This window comes from Mauremys reevesii, linkage group 6 (genome assembly GCF_016161935.1).
Source record: "Mauremys reevesii isolate NIE-2019 linkage group 6, ASM1616193v1, whole genome shotgun sequence".
Lineage (NCBI taxonomy): Eukaryota > Metazoa > Chordata > Testudines > Geoemydidae > Mauremys > Mauremys reevesii.
The window spans coordinates 33,828,946-33,848,978 of NC_052628.1; the positions used below are offsets into that span (position 1 = coordinate 33,828,946).

The 20,033-nt window shown below is 47.2% G+C and overlaps 1 long non-coding RNA gene across 2 annotated transcripts in view; it reads right to left on the reverse strand.

Moving 5' to 3' along the window:
- Positions 1–7,566: 7,566 nt before the first annotated feature.
- LOC120407792 overlaps positions 7,567–20,033 on the reverse strand; it is a 63,619-nt gene continuing 51,152 nt past the window's right edge. For both annotated transcript variants that reach the window (XR_005600256.1, XR_005600255.1), the window contains one exon: positions 7,567–8,924. This is a non-coding gene — a long non-coding RNA (uncharacterized LOC120407792). The remainder of the gene's footprint in view (positions 8,925–20,033) is intronic.

The following is a 20,033-nucleotide window of genomic DNA, read 5'->3' on the forward strand; positions in this document are numbered from 1 at the left end:
GGCCACACTTGATGACCAGCGCTGCAGCACCAGCGCTGGAATCCTTATTCCCCATGCTGAGTGAGGTGTATGGCCAGCGCTGCAGCCAGGGAGTTGCAGCGCTGGAAGTGCCCTGCAGGTGTGGCCACTTACTAATTGCAGCGCTGGTGGAGGCTTTCCAGCGCTGCAACTCGCCAGTGTAGCCATACCCAAAGAGACCTTTAATCCATCAGCCAAAGGCATAAACAATATCTAATGACTGAAAGTTGAAACTAGAACTGGAGATAACATGCACAATGTATAAAAGTATGCAGTAGATTCTCCATCACCTGGAACCTTTAGATCAAAATTAGTTGTCTCTCTAAAATACATACACTAGTCCTATCAGAAGTTATGGGCTTAATGTGGGGATTACTGGGTAAAATGCCTTGGCCTGTGTTATGCAGGATAGCCTAGAAAAACATCATAGTTCTTTCTGGCCTTTGAAATGAAGGTTGGTCTACACCCATTCACTGTCAGAGCTGCCATTCTGGAATATCACACAAACAATATAAAGTCCTTACTTTACTCCAGATTCTCTCTCTAGCAGTTAAAGTTCCATTGCTTATCACACTCACCAGTCACTAGTTTAACAACATATCCAGGCTACAAGGAGTAAGGAACAGAATTACAGAGCGAATAAGACCTGTACTGAAGACTTAATATAGACCCAGTTCTAGACTTAATATAGACCCAGTTCTTTCTGGCTACTCACCACTCTCAGCACTGGAAGACAGAAGTCACCATGCTAATGTGAGGCCCATGCTTCCCATAAAGGAACCCTCTCCGAGCAAGTGCAGTCCCTTCCTTTCACATGAAACAGGGGTGAAAAGTGAGTGCTTACAGAGGATGCTGAGGTGATTAAATAGTAAGCCGAGTTCTTAGTTATCAGCTGAGATGCACTTAGGCTTATCTTAGTCCTTTGTAATGTTATTCCAACAACACTGATGGGGGGGGCGAGGGGGTTAAATGCTGTGGGACAGGTCCCGGCCTTGTGTCCAGAAAGGTTGTCTCACGACGTATGGCAGACTGCTGCGTGTGTGGGTGCGCGCGTGTACATGTGTGTTGGGGTGAAGGGGGAGCGGTGCACTGACACTGCTGCTGTGGGGTTAATTCCTTTCTCCAAAAAGAATTATTTTTTAAACCAAATATCACCAACAGCTGTCCTGTGAGCAGAAGCCCCCGGTTCAGCCATACTTTATTCTGTGGCAGGAAGATGCAGTGCCAACAACACTCAGAGCTGTTGCATAAGATGGTAGATGTTCTCCTGTCCAGGAGGAAATACTCCTGACACGAGAAATTGCTTCCATTAAAAAGTCTGGTTATTTCACATTAAGTTTTAATTTAACAAAACAATTACCCATTTTCTTCAGAGAAGGAGAACATGTTATAGGAATAAAGAATCTCTATAACCATTAACTTTGGCCCCAGTAAAGAAGAGGTCAGATTTATTTTCCATGAACCGTGCCTGCCAGACTTTTTTCCTTGTTCCATTCTACTGGTTTCCATCAGGTCACTCTTGCAATAATTCAACCACAAAAAAAATTAAAAAGAAAAAGTAATTGAAATGTCAATGTACAAACACAAGGGAGAAAAACATCAGACTTAGGGCTAAAATTCTGTCCTTAAACCATTCAATGTAGGTACTGCAGAAATAGAGTTCTAAGACTCCTGCAATAAGCAAGGAAAAATATGGCAGTTTTAAAGATAATTTATTCCTTTATGTCCTGGCATAAGCCTGGCACAACCCCACTGTAGTCAACAGAGCTGCATAGAAGAGAGGTAATTTAAGACTGATACTTTGGGTCAAACTTTTCTCTGAACACCCTTGATTTTACGGCTTGATGTCTGATCACTAATCCGCTAATAGCATTTTAACATAGTCTTTTGCCTTTTTATTTATTTATTTATTTGTTTTGATGGATGAGGGAAAAGGTCCAAGAATATTGCATCAGTGAAGCTGCTGCAGAGTATCTTGGGAATGTGTGTTATAGATACACACCCCAACATATAGAGTAAATATGGGCCCAAACCGGATGAGAAACAAGGGAAGAGTCTGAAAATTCCTCAGAAGGAGGCAGATTGGGGGAAGCAAGAGGGAAGTGGAAAACAAAACAAAATTGACCCCAATACACAAACTGGGCCAGATTCTGCCTTCAGGGGTGTGTGCGCACATGCAGGCAGGTTTAATTCAGCATCCTAGGTGGCGCATCATAACTCATTATAGCTCTACACAGAGTCCGTTTGACTTCAGTGGGCTCTGGATCAGGCTCTATGTGGTTGCCAGAGGGCACTTTTGAAAGCACTCCTCGGGGCTGTGTTGCAGCTGACAGGCTGCTCAGTGAAGTCTGTGTGCTTTTGCACTATACAATCTCTGACAGTGCGGTAGTTGCCCCATGTCACCTGGAAGAGCAATTCCATTACACTTACAGCTGTGAATGACAGAGATTTGCGAAGGTACGTTTATTTTGCTCTGATTTTAACATCTCATTTGTATATGAGTGGGGGGGAGGCACAGCTGCTATTGTCAAAGCAGTGCATGGGAGTACAGTTTGGCCCCAATAGTGAGAGACAATGAGGAAATGGCACAGAAATTGCCACACACTTTACACTTACTCTTGCACCCAAACTACCAGTATGGAGCTGGTACCTGAATTAAGAAATGCTGGAACCTCTGGACAAGCGAACAATGCCCTAGGGCAGGGGCAGGCAAACTTTTTGGCCTGAGGGCCGCATCAGGTTTTGTAAATTGTATGGAGGGACGGTTAGGGGAGGGAGTGGTGGCCCCACCTCCTATCTGCCCCCCCCCCCGGACTCCTGCCCCAACCAACCCCCCCGTTCCCTGATGGCCCCTCCGGGACCCTTGCCCGAACCACGCACCCCCATCCCTGTCCCCAGACCGCCCCCAGACCTCAACCGCTCCATCCAACCCCGCCTCTCACGCCTGACTGCCCCTAGGGACCCCTGCCCCATCCAACCATCCCTTTTCCCTGCCCCTGACTGCCCCTGGAACCTCTGCCCCTGACTGCCCCTGCCGCGCCATCCAACCCCCTCCTTCCTGACTGCCCTCCCAGGACCCCTGCCCCAATTCAACCCCCTGTTCCCCCAACCACCATCCACACCCCCTCCCCCTGATCACAACCCCAAACTCCCCTGCCCTCTATCCAACGCCCCCTGCTCCCTGTCCCCTTACCGCACTGCCTGGAGCACCAGTGGCTGGGGGTGCTACAGCCGCGCAGCCCGGCTGGAGCCAAGTAACACTGCCGCCACTGCCACCACACAGCACAGAGCACTGGGTCAGGCCAGGATCTGCAGCTGGGCTGCCCCAGGAACTCACAGCCCTGCCGCCAAGAGCATTGTGCCAGCAGTGGAGCGAGTGAGCTGAGGCTGCGGGGGGTGGGGGACAGCAGGGGAGGGGCCAGGGGTGAGCCTCCCGGGCCAGGAGCTCGGGGGCCGGGCAGGACAGTCCCGCAGGCTGGAGGTGGCCCGCGGGCCATAGTTTGCCCACCCCTGCCCTAGGGTCCAACAATGCAAATGAAACCACAGAGGGGAAGTTAGTGTCAACTAACATAAAGCAGTGTGCCTGCTGTGGAAGGTGGTAGGTGGATACAGCAGTGATGAAACTTGTGATATGAGTTTTCTTAGTTCAGTGGTCACCAACCAGTTGATTGCGATCAACTGGTTGATCCTGGAGACTCTTCCAGTTGATTGCAGTCTCTGGCAGTGTAGTGGTGCTGCCGCTAAGGCAGGCTCCCTGCCTGCCCCAGCCCCATGCTGCTCCCAGAAGCAGCTAGCATGCCCCTGCGGCCCCAAGGGAGAAGGTACTTACCTCAGGAGGCTCCCGGTTGGCGGTGCAGTGGAGTTAAGGCGCTGCTCCTGCCTTCAAGCACCACACCTGCAGCTCCCGTTGGCCAGGAACGGGGAACTGTGGCCAATGGGAGCTGCGGGGGTGATACCTGCAGAGAGGAGCAGCACGCGGAGCCACATGCCCCCCCCGCAGGGGCGCATTGGCCCCTTCCAGGAGCAGTGTGGGGCTGGGGCAGGCAGGGACCCTGCCTTAGCCCCGCTGCACCGCAAACCGGGAGCCACCTGAGGTAAGTGCCGCCTGGTGGGACCCTATACCCCAACCCCCTGTCTCCTCCCGGAGCCAGCACTCCATATCCCCTCCTGCACCCCAACACTTTGCCCCAGCCTGGAGCCCACTCCTGCACCCAAACTCCCTGCCCCAGGCTCAGACCAGAGCCCCCTCCTGCACCCAAACTCCCTCCCAGAGCTTGCACCCCTCACTCCTTCCTGCACCCCAACTCCCTGTCCCAGGCTCAGCCCAGAGCTCCCTCCCACATTGCAAACCCCTCAGCCCCAGCCCAGAGACTGCATCCCTTCCCAAACCCCAACCCCCTGTCCAAGTCTGGTGAAAGTGAGTGACGGTTGGGGAGAGCGAGCGTGTGACAGAGAGAGCGGGCAAATGGAATGAGTGGGGTGGGGCTTCAGGGAAGGGGCGGGACCTCGGGGAAGGGGTGGGGTAGATCCTGGGTTGCCCTTAAATTCAAAAAGTGTTCTTGGGCGTAAAAAGGTTGGAAACCACCACCTTGGTTGATAAGTTGCAGAATTCAGCCTCACATCTCCTATCTCAGATGCACATTGCCCTCAGCCATGGGCATGTTCGTACCAATTTCAGTTTGTTTTGTTCAGTTCTGTCTGTTCCTGTGGTTCATTTGTAGTTCCTCTGAACAGAACATTAACAAAAAAACAATGAGAAAAAATGTTTTGCTTTCTGAAAATGCTGTGGGTGAGCACAGCTCAATTGTCAACTGCTGGTTTGTTTTGCCATGACATGGTGTATGGCTAGACATAGGCTACAGTTGAGGCCAGCTTTGCCTCATTCTTGTTATTATTCAACTCTCTTTCGAGTTTTGCAAATGATTGGCAGGACACTACACTAGAGGGCTTTTGGGGCATTCTGGTGTAACAAATATTTATTTCCTCTCCCCTTCTGTCCTGCAAACACACACACACACAGGATGTGCCCACACCTATATTCCTAAACAGAGGCACCAACTTTCTGCTTTCCCTGGAGGTGCTCCATGCCTGCTCCCACTCTGCTCCTTCCCCCAAGGCCCCACCCTCACTCTGCCTCTTCCTGTCTCACCCTGCCCCTTCCCCCGAGGCTCTGCCCCACCTCTTTCCGCCCCTGCTCTGCCCCCTCCCCCAAGCACACCCTGTCCTCACTCCGCCTCTTTTCACCCCTGCTCCTCCCTCCAGCTGATTGGTGGTGGGCAGGAGGTGCTGGAGGGGAGGGGAAGGAGCTGATCGGTGGGGCCTGCCAAACAGCTGATCAGTGCGTGGTTGGTGGGTGCTGAGCACCCACTATTTTTTTTCAGTGGGTGCTCCAGCTCAGGAGCATCCATGCAGTCGGCACCTATGTTCCTAAATATTTCATAGTTCATTAAATTTGATGAGATTCTTTACCCCCCAAATAATGACACCTTTCTGTCCAGTTCATGCTGGTCAGGTCACATCACAAAAAAACCATCTGTGACAGAATTCATGGGCATTACCTGGTCTCCAGGAAACAAGGGGTTAAATCAAGCCCAGCTTTCCCCACCTCATGAACAGGCGCTCAAGACTAAGATTGCTGTTTGGGAGGCAAAGGGAGAGAATGCCTTTAGGAAGTCAGGGCGCCACACCTGGAGGCCATGGGACTGGGTTGAACCCCAGGGTACAAAAGGGATTCTACAAAAAGTGGAAACCTGGACATATTGCTAAGAAGGAGTACAAAAGAATATCACAAGCATGCAGGGACAAAAATCAAAACGGCTAAGGCACAAAATGAGTTACACCTAGCAAGGGACATAAAAGAAAATAAGAAGTTCTTTAAATACATTAGGCGTAAGAGAAATATGAAGGAAAGCTTAGGTCCTCTACCTAGTGGGGAAGGAGCGCTAATAACTGATGACATCAAGAAGGCTGAGGTGTTCACAGCCTATTTTGCTTCAGTGTTCACTAAAAAGATTAATGGTGAGCAGATACTCAGCAGAACCAATATTAACAAGGGGGAAGGAATGCAAATCAAAATAGGGAAGGAACAAATTAAAGAACATTTAGAAAAGGAAGATATATTCAAGACAGCAAGACCTGATGAAATTAATTCTAGGGTGCTTAAGGAATTAACTGAAGCAATCTCAGAAGGGTTAGCAATTATCTTTGAGAACTCCTGATGGCCCCAGAAGTCTGGAGAAGGGCAAATACAGTACATATCTTGCATAAGGCGAACAAAGAGTACCAAGGGAATTACAGACCAGTCAGACTAATTTTGATACCTGGAAAGGTATTGGAAGAAATTAACAACATAGTCTGTTCATCTATGTAGTGGGGCCACAGAGGAAAAGTTTGCTAATGTACATGGAGATGTGTGAGGGACCTGCCTCTGGAATCCTCCATAGTGATCTCTAGGAAACTTTCCTGTAGGTATTCTGCCAAAGGTTCCTTGGGAGAGCTATCTTGTTTCTCTCCCCACTGTAGAAATCTTTGCTGCGCCACCTAGCAATTATTTCTGCAGAGACTAGAGCCGCACACAAGTGAGTGGCATACAGAGCTGGTCTGAAGCCACACGTATGCAGGAGATGCACCCTTGCATCCTGCGTTACCCTTAGGAGTGAGATATCAGGTTCAATTACCCTAGCCTATGGGAAAGGATACCAACATTCAGAATAGGCCCCCTAGCTGCTTATAGTAACCTGCTTTGCAACCCACCCGTTGTCCCCTCCTGCCCTTTCCCCCATTGCCTACGAACTCACCATAATTGGAACTCATGGTGACCTGTGTGCTAGCCAAAGGGCAGTGAGAAAAAGGTGTGCGTAACTTTTGTGATTCTTGGCTGTGAGCACCCTCACAATACTTTCTCTGTTCATTGTTTCTTTGCCTTCTGCAGATGTGCCCTTGAGAACACACTCCTCCACACCGGCAGAGTGCCTATATCAGATAAGGTGGTGACTCAGGAGGAGAAAGGAGGGTCTGTTTTGCGAGGTGCTGCAGCCAACAGATGCAGCAGAGAGCAAACAAGAGAATGGCGGGAGACAATAAATGCAAGACTGCAGCTGGATAGCCAAGAAAGGAAATAGGGTTAGGAGCAGATGATAAAGCTCCTTGAGGACCAGAGATGTTGAAATCCCTCATTGGCCTGTAATCCCAGCAAATCTGTGCCCAACTCCCCCTCCAGCCACTACAGAACTCCAGACCCTGCCCTCCCAAAACACCCCCACCACGTTCATTGTGTTTTCTGGGTCCCTCACACTACGTGCACTCCACACCTGGGAACTGGTTTCCCAATGAAAGCTGGAGTTACACCCAGCTGTGAGAGCCCTAACCACGAGACAGTTCTTCTTTGTCATGCCTCCTGTCTGACCAAAAGTTTGGGTTTTATCCTGTTATTAAACTTGAGTCTTTGAAATTAAATGAGTCTTTATTTGTGAAATACATACATACATACATTGCTCAGTCCTAACACTGAAACACATTGGCTACAGATAGGACTATTTGCTCCTTGCAATTAATGCTCAAGACGCAAGCACATCAGGGGTAATTCATGGTGGCAAGTAAACATTGCTTAGCTGAACGCATCACATAAAGACACATTACTAGGAATCACTGTCAAAATGCTCCTTCAAAGCCTCCCTGATTCAAATAGCCTCCCTCTGCACACTTCTAATTGCCCTTGTACCTGGCTGCTGAATGATCAGCCTCAGCATCCCACTCCTGGGGAAACTTTTCCTCCTTCGATTTGCAAATATTATGGAGTGTATAGCAGGCCACAATGACCATCAGAATATTTTCCTCATTGAGGTTTAACAGGCCAAAAAGACAGTGCTAGCATCCTTTTAATCAGCCAAAGGCACATTCAATGATCATTTTGGCACCTGCTGAGCCTGTGGTTGAAGTGCTCCTTGCTACTGTCTAGGTTCCCGGTGCAATGCTTCATGAGCCAGGGGAGCTAGGGATACGGGGGGGGGGGGTGTCTCCAAGGATCACTATGGGCACTTGCATATCTCCCCTGAAATCTTCTGGTCTGGAAAGAAAGTTGCAGTGTGCAGCTTTCTATACAGTCCAGTGTTCCAAAATATGTGTGCGTCACGCATCTTCCCTGACCACCCTGCATAGATGTTAGCAAAACGTGCCTGGTGATCCACTAGAGCTTGCAAGACCATGGAGAAGTAGCCCTTTCGATTGATGTACTCCATCATAAGGTGGTCGGGGGCCAAAATAGAGATATGCGTTCCCTCTATCGCCCGGCTGCTGTTAGGGAATCCCATTGCCTCAAAGTCATAAATTATTTCCTGCGTGTTACTAGAGTCAAGTCCTTCATAGCAGAAGGCGATTAATGGCCCTGCACATTTGCATCACTGCAACCCCCATGGTGGACTTTCCAACTCCAAACTGATTTGTGACTAACTGGTAGCAGTCAGGAGTTGCCAGGTTCCACACAGCGATCGCCTCTCGCTTTTCCACAGTGAGGGCAGCTCTCATTCTGGTGTCCTTGGCCACAGTGCTGGGGAGAGCTCTGCACACAGTTCCAGGAAGGTGGCTTTGCACATCCGAAAGTTCTGCAGCCACTGCTCATCATCCCATACCTGAATCATGATCCAAACCCACCACTCAGTGCTTCTTTCCCAAGCTCAGTACCAATGGTCCACCATGGCAAGCTGTTCCGTGAAGGTAGGCAGCAAACTTGAATTATTTGTTTTCATGGCAGATAGCAGGGCAGCCATCACTGATTCACTCTCTGTTTTGGAGCTCATGAAATACTGCAGGACCGGCCTTGTTGTGTTCATGAGGTTGATCACCACCATGGTCAGTAGCTCAGGATCCATGCTGTGAGACAGAGATGGCAGGTGCTCAGTTTACAGGGGCTGTTGAAAAACAGCGCAAAATGAAGTAGGAAGTAGAAAGCTCATGGAATGATGGGACAGAAAGAACTGCATCACAGGACAGCAAGCACGTCACCATGATGCACTGTGATCCATTCCCAAAGCTCCCAATGCAGTGGCAGATGGTGGCAAGTTGCACAATAGGATAGCTACCAATGATGCGATGCTCTCTCTGTCAATGCAAGATCAATGACTATGGATGCAGCAATGTTATTAAAGCAACTTATGATAGTCGACAAAATTTAAGTTAAGGATTAGAATTCAAAGTGATCGTGACAAATTGTAAAATTGGGCTGAAATCAACAAGATGAAAGCCATTAAAGACAAGTGCAAAGTACTGCGCTTAGGAAGTAAAAATCAAATGCACAACTACAAAATGGGAAATAACTGGCTAGTAGTACTGCTGAAAAGGATCTGGGGATTATAGGCGATCACAAATTGAATATGAGTCAACAGTGCAATGCAGCTGCAAAACAAGTTAATAACATTCTCGGGCATATTATCAGGAGAGTTGAAGGTAAGACATAGGAGGTAACTGTCCCACTCTACTCAGCACTGGTGAGGCCTCAGCTGGAGTACAGTGTCCAATTCTGAGCATCACAGTTAAGGAAATATAAATTAGAGAGAGTCCAGGAAATTTGTTCTCTTCGTACCAGCTCTGTCACTTTTTGGAAAGTACATTGGAGTAGTTCCTCTAAACCAGTGTTTCTCAACCTTTTTGATACCAGGGTCCAGCTTGCTGCCTTCCTAATGGTGTCAGGGAGCTCTCAGGGACCAGCGTCTGTCCAAGGATGGCTCAGAAAAACATTACTCTAACAATTACTGACTCCGAAGGTCTTTAGTCAGAAGTCAGGTCATTTTTTTCTAGATTTTCCTGACCTTGAGACTTAATTAGAAGGCCTGTACTCTATGACTGAATAGCATATTTGCATAAAGCAAATAAGAAAGAAGTCCGGACATAACTGGATTTGCTATAAATGTGAATGTTCATGCATGACCTGATAAGCACAAGGATAACACGGTCATACATTCCAACTTTCTGTATATATTAGTGCAAATCAAATGGCTCCAGGTGATTTCTGAAATGAACAAAATCCTGCTCTCAATCTCGAACTGTTAATTGTTAACTACTCAGATAGGTTTACATTCCTCTTACTTCACAATTTAATCTGTTATTGATTTCCTAGGTCTAACACTCCTGGAAAGAAAACAGACCAAGGAAGAAAAATAAATCTTTGTTTCATAACTTACTCTACTGTGTGTGCACATTTGAAAAAAGACCTGACAACAGACAAGTGATATCTAACATTACTTCTGCAATGTCCGGGCTGCTATTTTCATTAATGATGATTAAAGATTAGCAGAAAAAAATATTGTTTTACATTTTGCAGCTTCAGATTAATTAGGATTGGAGAAAGCGACAAAGAGTCCTGTTGCACCTTATAGACTAACAGACGTATTGGAGCATAAGTATTCACCCACGAAAGCTCATGCTCCAATACTTCTGTTAGTCTATAAGGTGTCACAGGACTCTTTGCTGCTTTTACAGGTCCAGACTAAAATGGCTACCCCCTGATACTAGGATTGGAGAGATTTCCCACAGAATCCTGTGAATGTGAAGAGCTCCCTCCCCCGACTCTCAACACAGCACTCCCAGGGTTAGTATCCAAACAACACCAAGCAACAATACAAACTTGGTTTAAGCTTTCTTATGCTCTTGACTTGCTCCTAGGGTTTCCCCATACAACATCCTTTTGTCCCTGCCAGAGTTCCCTCTTACTACTCAGAGACAAACCCTTATATACTCTGGGCTTGGAGATACTGAGCCTTGGTTGGTCAACCTCCCAGCATAAACCACCATGAGTCACCAGAACAGTTCTGCTTCTCCCTTCAGAGTCCTAAGCCCAGACATACTATCACTGCCTATAGGCCATACCCACATAATGACAGCAGACTCTACAAAACATCACACAGGTAAAGCTGCCAGGATGGTGGTGTTTGTGCTCTGAGCAGAAAAGGGGCTACTGTGAGCAAAGACACTGGGCAAGTTGTGAGTATGCTCATTGTCCCATTTTCCCAGTGCATCTGCTAGTGACAGGAGACCAGTGTTAGAGTGAATTCATTCTGTGGCCTTTTGCAGCATTAAGTAATTATTGCTTCTGAGTTTGTTCCTCCAGCGCCTTGGAGGCATTCTGCATACCTTTGTCCTCTGCAGGCAGAATGCTGATTCCCATGTAAGCACTGCTTCTCTGTAGAATACCACTGGCTCTCAAAGCCCATAGCTTCCTTTCACACATCTTATTTTTGATGTACAGCTATAATTACAGTATATGGTATGGTATGATATCAATTCAGCTTTAATTCAGCAGTGTGTCAGCCCTCAGTTCTGGCTACAGCTCCCAGTAATAAAGTAAAAGGTCCAGGCATACAGTCAAGTACATACATATTTTCCTTTCATGAATTCAAAGGTGCAATATTAAAATGGGTAACAGGCTGGGTAGCTTGCAATGTAAGAACAGCCACGACTAAGATTCTCCATCTCATACCCACAACAGTGATGCAAAGTCCCCTCACTGTGCCTGTTGTTATTTCTGGAAATACTGCATGCACAGCAGATCAGTAAGTGAAAGGTAGGAGCTCCCAGAGAGGTACTGCAGGCAGTATGTAATTAATTTAGCTGCTTTAAAAGGAGAATCTAGGGTCAAATTTGGCCCATAATTTAGGTTTTATAAAACTAAGAATGTATTATACCTAGGAGCAATATCTGGAGAAGTCACTGCTGATCTAGTCATTCTTCTGAGTATTTTCATTATCCTATTCCCAGGACCAACCAGAAAAAAAATCCCTACAGGTAAGGAAGCACACTCCTCTTACTTAGCTGCTTGTTTGAAGAAGTTTGTTTTCTTACCAGGTGATAGTGATTTTGGAGACTTAGACAGCAGGACTGGAGACTGGTAGTAAACAACACGGACCCCAGAAACACCAAGTCCTGGGAAATATGGAGATTTCTCCTGCTCCTATCTTCCTACTGAAGGGCCTGTTCCTGTTAGTTATTTAAGGTCTTTAAAGGGTTAGACACAGGGGCGGCTCTAGCTTTTTTGCCGCCCCAAGCACAGCAGTCAGGTAGCCTTTGGCAGCTTGCCTGTGGGAGGTCCCCGGTCCCGCGGATTCAGCGTACCCGCCGCCAAATTCCTGCCAAATCCACAGGACTGGCAGACCTTCTGCAGGCAAGCCGCCAAAGGCTGCCTGACTGTCGCCCTCGCAGGGACCGGCAGGGCACCCCCTGCGGCTTGCCGCCCCAGGTACACACTTGGAGCGCTGGTGCCTGGATCTCCCGCTGGTTAGACAGAGGTAACTTGTTTACTTATTGTTAGTGCTGATTACTGAATGACTCACCCTCACTCTGGAAAAGGTGAGTCAGAGAACTTGGCAATTAATGGAATGCTTCTTATGGTAGTTTTCCCTGTTGTGAGTATGACATGTTCCTAGAGAGTGAGGGGTAGGGATTAATTTCTTGGACTTCAGCCTGAGAGGGCTTTGAGAGTTGCAGTGGATGTGATGACTTGTTTCTAGGCATACCTTTTGAAGTTAGCCATGGTGCCTTTGGTTTTAACAGAAGTGGTGATTTTTAGGCCTGAGCCTGACACAATCCCAGGACATCTATAACGGAAGTGCCAACTCAGGCACAGCATAGTGAGACACAACATGCATGATCCGACACGACAGGCCAAATTAGACACGACAGGCCAAATTTTCAAAAATGGAGCTTTACAATTTACCCAGACTGCATGTGCAAGGTGCAAATCAGACAAATGCATGTGAAAGTCTAATTAGGAACTTAGCTAGACAAGTATATGTGCAATTATCTCCTTTAAGGGTGCAGTAGCTACAGGCAATCATGCATGTTTCTACGTTTTGAAAATCAGGCCCTAAAATTCCCATTGCCAAAGTTGAGCTCGCGCCTCTCATAGATGTGATGCAAGCATACCTGTTCCACCTCCAAAACCTGTTCATCTTTCTGCACCACATGGTCATTTCTGCACACAAAATGAAGAACTGCGCATACAATCATTTTATGGGCACAAAGGTATGCTTTTCCAGCTGCACTCATTGCACCCAACTTAGAAAATTTAGCATTAAAATATGGGTAGGGGTGAAATTAACTTAATGGGCTTACCAGTATGCTGGAGTCCTGAGCGGGGGTGTGGCCTCAACCGGAAGAGGTGTGGCCTCAACCGGAAAGAGGCCTGGCCTTTAAAGATTTAAAGGCCCGGGGGCTCCGGCTATGGCTGGGAGTCCCAGGGCCTTTAAATCACCCCAGACCTACCAGCTGCAGAGCTGGCTGGAAGCCCCAGGGCTCTGGCCACTGTGGAGCTCCGGGTCCTTTAAATCACTGTGGAAGCCTGGCTGCCAGAGCTCCGGCGGGGATATAAAGGGCCCAGGGCTCCCCGCAGCGGCCGGAGTACCAGGCCGTTTAAATGCATGCCCAAACCCGGCTGCTGGAACTCCGGCAGTGCTTTAAAGGGCCCGAGGCTCCCCGCAGCGGCTGAAGCCTTGGGCCCTTTAAATCGCCACCACGGAAGCTGGTCCAGTCCGGCACTGCGTACTGGCTCTTGCCGGTACGCCATACCGGACCATACTTGCTTACTTTCACCTCTGAATACGGGACATGAAATATATGGCCCATGTGCATTACACCTTCTTTGAAAGCCTTTAACGCTATTTATTGATACATAGAGAGAAACTGTTCACTGGCAAGGTAATAGGTAATAATTGGAGATATATCAATCTCCTTAGAACTGGAAGGAACCTTGAAAGGTCATTGAGTCCAGCCCCCTGTCTTCACTAGCAGGACCAATTTTTGCCCCAGATCCCTAAGTGGCCCCCTCAAGGATTGAACTCACAACCCTGGGTTTAGCAGGCCAATGCTCAAACCACTGAGCTATCCCTCCCCCCTATCCCTGGCCTTGCCTCTTTACTTGTACAAGCAATAAATCCAACTATAGTCATATATTGTTTATCTGTGCACAGATAGGGGACAGGAATATAACATTTGGCAGAAGGAGGGACATCAAAGTTTTTGACACACAATGGGAGACATGACCTTTCTTCAGAGAGACAAAAATTATTGCTGATCAGGTACTTTGGATAAACAGCTTCTGACTATCCTTTTTTTAAATTGAAATGCTTGTACTAAATAAACTCATTAGAATACACAATGAATTAGTTTTTAAATATGGTCTTTGCATTGACAATCAGACTGTACAATATTTTATACAGGGAAATGGAATTAGTGGGTTAATGTTTAAATGTGAACAGTGATCCAATTGTTTCCACTCTCTTGATCTGCCCTTGATGTCAATCTCCACTAAAGAGTGGAACAGAAAAGCTAATTACTGTACATATTGGTCTGTCATTATCTGGTAAGTCATTCTTATTTCTGTCTTTCCTTGTGAATTGCAGAGGCAAGCTCCGAGTTTCCAACCCTGAGAAGAAGACAATTGCAAAGGAAACTCACCAAGCCCAGCTGTGTCCTCTGGGGTGCAGTTCCTCCTGAAGGTTAATTTACTAATTTCACTGTTTTGAACTTGCTCTGGCACAAAGGGGGAAGCTCACAGATGACTTCCGAAATCAGTAGGACTCTAATGAAAATAGGAATAACACCTGTGCGGAAAATGCCTTGGTCTTGATGCTGATCTCAGTTACATCAGTGTAAATGAAGAGCAGGGGCGGCTCTATGGTTTTTGCCACCCCAAGCACGGCAGTCAGGCAGCCTTTGGTGGCGTTTCTGCGGGAGGTCCGCCGGTCACGCGGATTTGGCGGTGGTTCTGCGGGTGATCTGCCGTACCCGCCACCGAATTGCTGCCGAAGCCGCAGGACCAGCGGACCTCCTGCAGAAATGCCGCTGAAGGCTGCCTGACTGCTGCCCTCAGGGCGACCCGCACGCCGCCCCCCAAGGCTTGGCACCCCAGGCACACGCTTGCTGCGCTGGTGCCTGGAGCCACCCCCGATGAAGAGTTATTGAGAGGAATTCAGTGGGCCGGATCTTCATCGCTCTAAGTCTGCATAGCTCCATTGACTTTAATGGAGCAACACTGATTTACACTAGCTGTGACTCTGGCCCAATGGCGTTAAACTGGTGTAAGAGACAGAAAAGTTAGAAGTCAATCTTATCAGAAATAAATCACTGTTCAAAATTAAATTACAAGATCCTATTTCCTGTTTGTTACTCATGTCATTAACAATGTTAAGACTCTGGCATTTCTATGAAACTTTCAGCTTATGTCTGTAGCATACTCTGACTGGACCACAAATTTCTATTAACCATAATTTAAAAAAAAATGCATTTGTTAAAAAATAAAAGGTGTATAACTCTGTGTAGAAAGTTGTCAGCTGCTGCATATATTTGATGGTCATATCATAGTACTTCCAGCGGTCAAGTTTTCAGATGTATTTTTCTCAAATCAACGTATTAAATGAGGAAATGGAATTGGCATTTTGATTATGACCTTAGAAAGGATACACTGGGGTTATTGAGGGACTTCGAGAAGTATAATTGGAGTCTCTCAGCATGCAGGAAAGACAGTGCTCTGGGAATGGGGGATGTGTAGTGAATGAGGCTATTGTCTTTAGGACCCCTAACTCATTTGTTGCAAAAGTTGGGAGGTGTGTAGTGAATGAAGCAGCACATGGCAGGAAGAGAAGGTCTCATGGTTAAGTCAGTTGAGTGCTGCCCCAGGAAACTGGATTTTTCCTTGCTTTTGCCATTGACTTTGACCCAATGAGAGTAGGATGGAAAAGACCCTCTGGAAGAGCTAAAACACGATGGTTAGGTGGCATGAGATACTTGTCCTTCCTACCCCATCCTACCTCATAATGTGCCAGATTTGGCACAGGACAGAACATCACAGACATGCATAACACATTTGATGGCCTCTATGCTTTCCAAGTGACAGCATAAGAACCAGCCTAACCTCTGCCTAGGTGATGCTGGACAAATCACAAACAAACCAAACTTTTCACAGGAGGTCACTAATTGTGTGTTCCTTATTTCCTGGGTGCCCAACTTGAGACACATGAGGCCTGATTTGCAGAAGTGTTGAGCACTCTCAGCTGCAACTGAAGTCAATGGGTGCTGTGCTTTCAACATTTCAAGTGCTAAAATGCTAAATACTTTAAAGCCTCTCTGTAAGAGGGCCTTGAAGACAGTCTTTCCACCATAATATTCACAACATAAACACCCCTTTTATTCTCTAACCCCTACCAATGCCCCCCAAAACCCCAAGCAACTAACATCTAACCCCATAAAGGAAGAAGTGCCAGACACTCCATGAAATCTACTAGAGTCTTCGCTATTGCTCTCAATTTTATTGGAAGGTATTCAGACACTACAGTGATAGGTGGTGGTATAACACTTTAAGATAGATAGGAAGTAAAATGAAGCACTAGGCATCTCAAGGAGGAAACCCAACTTTTTTTTGGACACTTCTGACCTTAACCTCTCTATGCCTAAATTTCCTTTTCGTAAAATAAATCTAGAGTGCATATATGCTTCCGTTACTTAGAGTCTGAACACCTCATCTTCAATGTATTTAGCCTGGTTGGGTGACCATATGACCCGTTTTGGCGGGGACAGTCCCCTTTTTCAGCTGTTCTAGCCGTCCCTCCTTTTTCACTAAAACTGGGCATTTGTCCCTGATTTGTGCAGGCAGCGCTGCCTTCAGAGCTGTCCCCCTGGTAGGGTTGCCAGGCATCCAGTTTTCAACCAGACCACCCAGTCGAAAAGGGACCGTGGCGGCTCCAGTCAGCGCTGCTGACTGGGCCATTAGAAGTTCGGTCAGCTGTGCAGCGGGGCTAAGGCAGGCTCCCTGCCTGCCCTGGCTCCGTGCAGACCCCAGAAGTGACCGGCATGTCCCTGTGGCCCCTCGGCACAGGTGCGATCACCCCGAGCACCGCTTCCGCAGCTCCCACTGACCAGGAACTGTGGCCAATGGGTGCTGCAGGGACGGCGCCTGCACAGAGCTGCCTGGCCATGCCTCCACCTAGGTGCCAGACATGATGGCGACTTCTGGGAGCAGCGCAGAGCCAAGGCAGGCAGGGACCCTCCCTTAGCCCCGCTGACTGGGAGCCGCCTGAGGTAAGTGCTGCCCAGCCAGAGCCTGCACCCCAACCTGCCTCCCCAGGTGGGAACCCCCTCCCGCACCCAAACTCCCTCCCAGACCCCCAACCTCGCATCCACAGTTGCCAACTTTCATGCAGTAAATAAGCACCCCAACTTTCACAATAAGCCAAAAATCAAGCTAATCCCATTTCAAAACAAGGCCAAAACAAGCCAGTCCCTAAGAACCCCAACACTCTATATGAATGAAATCCCCCCGGTGTGCAGTCTGGGACTGTGGTGGGCCCGCTGTGCACCCCCGACTCTCTCCCCCCTTGCCCCTGCTTGCCGGGAGCCAATCAAAAAAAGAAGCAACAAGCTACAAGCAAAACAAGCTACAAGTTACAAACCAAAAACTAGCCAACAAGCATCTCACAAGCAAATTAAGCCAAAAACAAGCCCAATTTCTGCATTTTTTCTGGGGGTTTGGCATGTCCGCTCACACCCCTTGCCGCAGGTTGGAACCTCCTCCTGCACCCCAAACCCCTCCCCCGCCCTGAGCCCCATCCTGCACCCTGCACCTCCTCCCGCACTCCAACCCCCTACCCCAGCCTTGAGCCCCCTTCCGGAGCCTCCACCCCACACCCTCTCCTGCATCTCCTCCCACATCACAGAGATGCTGATAAAAGTAAGTGTTTAACACCAAGTGTTTCATGATTTTTTCCTGAGGCAAGAACAGAAGCTGAAAAAGTTTTTGCCGATGGCATCCTGTGCACTGAATGAGGCAGGGTGTATGTGGCAAAAATAGAATGTGATCATGTAATCAAAGACTACCATAAAACATACACATAATAGCCAAATGAAGACAATGAACTTCAAGAAGGCAGACTTTAGCAAACTCAGAGAATAGGTAAGTTCCTGTGGGAAATATGTCTAAGGAAAAAAGAGTTCAGGAGAGTTGGCAGTTTTTTAAAAGAGACTCTATTAAAGGCACAAGCGCAAACTATCTCAATGCTTAGGAAAGATAGGAAGTTTGGTAAGAGACCACCCTTGTTTAACCAGGAAATCTCCAATGACCTGAACCTCAAAGAAAACAGAGTCATACAAAAAGTGGAAACCAAGTCAAATTATGAAGGATGAATATAGACTCAGACTCAGACTTTAAGGTCAGAAGGGACCATTATGATCTTCTAGTTTGACCTCCTGCACAACGCAGACCACAGAATCTCACCCACCCACTCCTGTAATAAACCCCTGACCTATGTCTGAGCTATTGAAGTCCTCAATTTGTGGTTTAAAAAGGAAGGCAAAAAAACCCCAGGGCCTCTGCCAATCTGCCCTGGAGGAAAATTCCTTCCTGACCCCAAATATGGTTATCTGATAACCCTGAGCATATGGGCAAGACTCACCAGCCAGACACCCAGGAAAGAATTCTCTGTAGTAACTCAGATCCCACCCTATCTAGTGTCCCATCACAGGCCATTGGGCATATTTACCACCAATAGTCAAAGATCAATTAACTGCCAAAATTAAGCTATCCCATCATACCATCCCTTCCATAAACTTATCAAACTTAGTCTTGAAGCCAGATATGTTTTTTGCCTCCACTGCTCCCCTTGGAAGGCTATTCCAGAATTTCACTCCTCGGATGGTTAGAAACTTCATCTAATTTCAAGTCTAAACCTCCTGATTGCCAGTTTATATCCATTTGTTCTTGTGTCCACATTGGTACTGAGCTTAAATAATTCCTTTCCCTCCCTGGTATTTATCCCTCTGATATATTTATAGAGAGCAATCATATCTCCCCTCAGCCTTCTTTTGGTTAGGCTAAACAAGCCAAGCTCTTTGAGTTTCCTTTCATAAGACAGGTTTTCCATTCCTCGGATCATCCTAGTAGCCTTTCTCTGTGCCTGTTCCAGTTTGAATTCATCCTTCTTAAACATGGGACACCAGAACTACACACAATATTTCAGATGAGGTCTCACCAGTGCCTTGAATAATGATACTAAAACCTCCTTATCTCTACTGGAAATATCTCGCCTGATGCATCCCAAGACCGCATTAGCTTTTTTCACAGCCATATCACATTGGCAGCTCATAGTCATCCTGTGATCAACCAATACTTGGAGGTCCTTCTCCTCCTCTGTTACTTCCAAGTGATGCCTCCCCAGTTTATAACAAAAATTCTTGGTATTAATCCCTAAATGCATAACCTTGCACTTTTCACTATTAAATTTCATCCTATTACTATTACTCCAGTTTACAAGGTCCCCAGGTTGGTTGGCACGATCTACCTTTTGTAAAACCATGTTGTATTTTGTCCCAATGACCATTGACCTCAATGTCCTTAACTACTTTCATAAAAACACCACAAGCATGTAAGGACAAAAGTATAGAGGCCAAGGCAAAAAATGAGGTCAAACTACCTAGGGACATAAAGGGTAACAAGAAAATATTTTACAAATGTATTAGAAGCAAGAGGAAGACCAGGGCCAGGGTAGGCCTTTTACTCAATGGGGAGGGGAAGACAATAACAGAAAACGCAGCAATGGCCGAACTTTTAAATGCCTTTTTTGTTTTAGATTTCACAAAAAAAGTCTGCTTTGATTGGATGGCTAACATAGTCAACATCAGTCTACATGATAGGATCTGAGGCTAAAATAGGGAAAGAACAAGAATTACTTAGGGCAGGTCTACACTACAGGGCTAAGTCGGCCTAAGTTATGCAACTCCAGATACGTGAATAACTACAACGTAACTTAGATCGACTTATGCGGTATCTACACCACACTGGGTCGACAGGAGAAACTCTGCCGTCGACTTACCTTATGCTTCTCGTTCTGGTGGAGTACTGGAGTCGACAGGTGAGCCATCGGTGGTTGATTCAGCAGGTCTTCACTAGACCCGCTAAATTGACCTCCCGGTTGATAGATCGCCGCAGCATCGATCCATGGTAAGTGGAGATAAGCCCTTAGACAAGTTAGATGTCTTGA